Genomic DNA, 3668 nt, shown 5'->3' with positions numbered 1-3668 from the left:
TTATAAATTTGGAGTTATCTTTTTGTATTTAGATTATATTCTAAAACATTTTCCATTTTTAAAAGACATAAAAGCGACTAATATTTCTTGTTCTAAAACAATTCCAAACTAGCTTTTCATTATGTTCTTATTATGTCTCATTCTGTTTAGAATTTAATCAAATTTAGTAATATATGGAGAAATAGCATTTATAATAATTGCTTACAAGTTTATACTTAGAAATATTTGTTATCGATTATGACTAAAGTTTATAATAATTGGTTTCAATTTAAAACTTTTTTTTCTAAATAATTGCAAGTGGATAAAAGTTTCAGAGTTCCATTATAAGAGATGGGAGAATATACTTGTCTCTTGTAAAACTACATTGCAAGATTAATGAAAAGTTAATATATACATCCCATTAAATATCCTACTTTAGTGAAAGTACACATGTTGCGTCTTTCTTCTAGTTTTCCCATGTAAGTGGGAGACAAGTCTTACAGTTAATTTAATTTCCCGTCTTCGGTAGACATGTAGCAGCAGAGGGAATGTGGATTTCCAGATAGTGGAAGCCATGTGGCAGGCAGGGAGTGGACCAAACGTCCATTTTTGTGGCCATATTTAAAGTGAGATTTTGAAACTGACACCACTTTGTGCATGCAACCTTTCTTCTTCCTCAGACTCAGTTTCCAGAATCCACCATTTTCTCCTCTTTCTCTCTAAACCTTCAAACTTTCTCTCTAGAATTCTAACCCCTTCTCCTCCTCTGATCATATACTTCCTTTCAGATTAAATACTCCCGGTGGCAAGAGCTTTCATTTGCACCGATCAGAATTCCATTTGAACTCGTAAGTACTTCTGCCCTTTTTGGAAGTTCCTTGTCTTCTTGCATGCACACACCCTTTAAGTTTGCATGTGGTTGTTAAGCCATTTCTTTGAACCCGTTATCTTGTAATCAGACCTTGGACCTTGAAAACCATAGAAGTAGTTGTTGCCAAAGACTTAGAAGCCGAATTAGAGGTAAGGGAAATTATAAGATTTAATTATGATTACTTTGTATGTATGGATGCATGATTTAATATGGGTATGTTTGATGATTTTTGGTATGTTGAAATATTGTATGTTGTTCTATGATATGTTTGAAATTGGTTAGGAACCTAGAATAAATTTATTAAACCTAGTGAAATTCTGGAATCGGTGATTGAAGGTCATTAGTACCATTCGGTCCTCCCCAAATCATTCGGTCTTGACTGAATCCTCTTTTATAGAGAATCAGTTGATGACCGATCGACCTTGTGATGCTCATATTGATTGTTACCTACTTGCACCTCTACATACCAAGCACGTTGTTAATACCAAAAACAGTACACACTTCCCCTCTCGCCATTCCTAACTTCATTTTTTGGATCAGACGAATCGATTCTGTCCTTTGCTCTTAATTTTAGCTTCTCTTTCAGCTTATTTATGGAATTGTAGTTTGCATGTTGACCTCACAATTCTGGCTCAGAACTATACACGAGTGTGGGGTGTATCGACCCCATCAACGATTACCTAACTTTTATTATTACCCATCTTATCCCAACTAGATTAGTAGGTGGGTTGCTATCTTTTTAAAAACTACTGATGACACTTATACATTGCAGTTGTATGGTTTTAAGGTATTCTATGTGCCCATGGGAAAATTAAAGCGCCGGAGACTCTAGCGTACGTCTGAGGTTTTCTTACCACCAAGGTTAATCACAACCTTTGGAGAAAAATAGTAACTGGAAAGAGATGTTTAATTTGCCATGAACTAGTTTTAAACATGCACAGGGTTGATTATGTATGGAGGAAACTATACAAATGCAGTATTTATTTGGCTATCCAACCATTTTTCACTGACTTCATATATAATGTAAACATTTTCTTGTCTCATTAAAATCTCTTCTTTATGGAAAAGCTGAAATGAAAGTGACCTAAGGTTGCCACTTGGGTNAATTAATGCGAAACAGACGCGGGACACGTGTAACTAATTAAAGTGGCTATAACTGCACTGAATCCCTGCTCACAACTACACCTAGCTCCCTCTTTTTCTTACCTTTTTCCTTTCCTAAAACTTGCTTTTGATTTGGATTAATATTTTTTCTTTCACATATTANAAATAAATAAATTATAAAATTGTGAAGAAATTGTAGGATCTTCAAGTGAATTAACAACACGTTGTTCCTTCAATTCAGAAGTACGATTCATNAAAAAGTGCAGTCAAATGCCAATATCTCTGATAATGATGTGTAAATGTTTTATTTTTCTTTAACCAATATTAGAGAAATTTTTATTGGAAATGACTAAAGTGAGTGCTTTCAANAAGACGANGTTATTCANTGAGTTTCTCACTNTTACAACAACTTCAATTAAATTCTGTTTTTCTCAAAGGTTGTCATTGAAGTGTAATTTACTTTTCTAGGTTTCTTATGTGTTACAGAAAAAACTACACGAAAATATAGAAGATTGATATGTAGGATAAGCTGTCGTAAGAATTTTGACTCTATTCTTCTATACATTATATTATTTTCGCGTATCGAATAATATTTAATATCACTTTCGTCACATATATATCAAAAATATTAATTAAAAGATTATTTTAAATTGATCTTAAATTGATCATCTTAAAGACAACTAGTTATATTCTAAAAAAAACTAAACATTTAAATATTATTTTTATAAATAAAACTATTGTGATTAAAAATTATAAATCATAAAAAATAATTAGTCATATCAGTAATTTTAATTTATACATATTACTTTTGTTTCAGGAAAATTGGTTTGAGAGTCGGTTGGTCTTTCTTTTCTCCTCTCTTTGGGTCTTTTAATCTTTTCTGATAACACAATCCTTCGATGGGTGATGAACTTGCAAAAGATACTCTGACGCTCAAGTCAGATATGTTGTATAAAGAGGTCTATATTTTATTTGGGATAACTCAAGATTATTTTACTTGAAAGTTAATAGTATTTTATAAGCATGAGATATGGTGTATAAAGAGGTCTATATTTTATTTAGGATAGCTCAAGGTTATTTTAGGTGAACGTTAATAGTATATTTATAAGCCTCGAGAGCATTAATTAATCATTAAACCAGACAATCAAATTCAATAATACATGTTAATTGTCCATTAATATCATATTCTCGTGCAATATGACAATTCAATCATCCATAAGTAGTGTATATTCGCATTTAGTATGGTCATTAAACATATTAATTGGCCATTAATAATATTTCCTTTCCGATTAGTGTTTGTCTAACGATTAGTCGGTTGTCTGTTTTGATTCCGGATTCTCCTTAGCCCATCGGTCATCGGGATATAGTACAACTTTATTTTCCAAATACCAATTACAATTTTATAATTAAAAATAAGTTATCATTTAAGTAACAACTTAAAAAAAAAATGAAAATGTCATGTTGGACTTTATTGTTAAAAAATCACACCGACGTCTTTATAATGTATCCTAAGCAAGATCTAGTCAAAATCATAATATTAAAAAAATACTTATTTTATTTGTGTTGTAGTTATGAATTAATGATAGTTCATTAATAATTTATAATAGTTAGATACATGATTAATTGATTTGCTATAATTATTCATAATTGATTATTATATATAAGATTTAATATTTAGATTAGTTAATTATTTGATTTGTATTTTTAAGTTGTA

Source organism: Vigna radiata, chromosome 2 (genome assembly GCF_000741045.1).
Source record: "Vigna radiata var. radiata cultivar VC1973A chromosome 2, Vradiata_ver6, whole genome shotgun sequence".
Taxonomy (NCBI): Eukaryota; Viridiplantae; Streptophyta; class Magnoliopsida; order Fabales; family Fabaceae; genus Vigna; species Vigna radiata.
The sequence above is the reverse complement of the archived record's forward strand: the minus strand, read 5'-3'. Positions refer to the sequence as shown.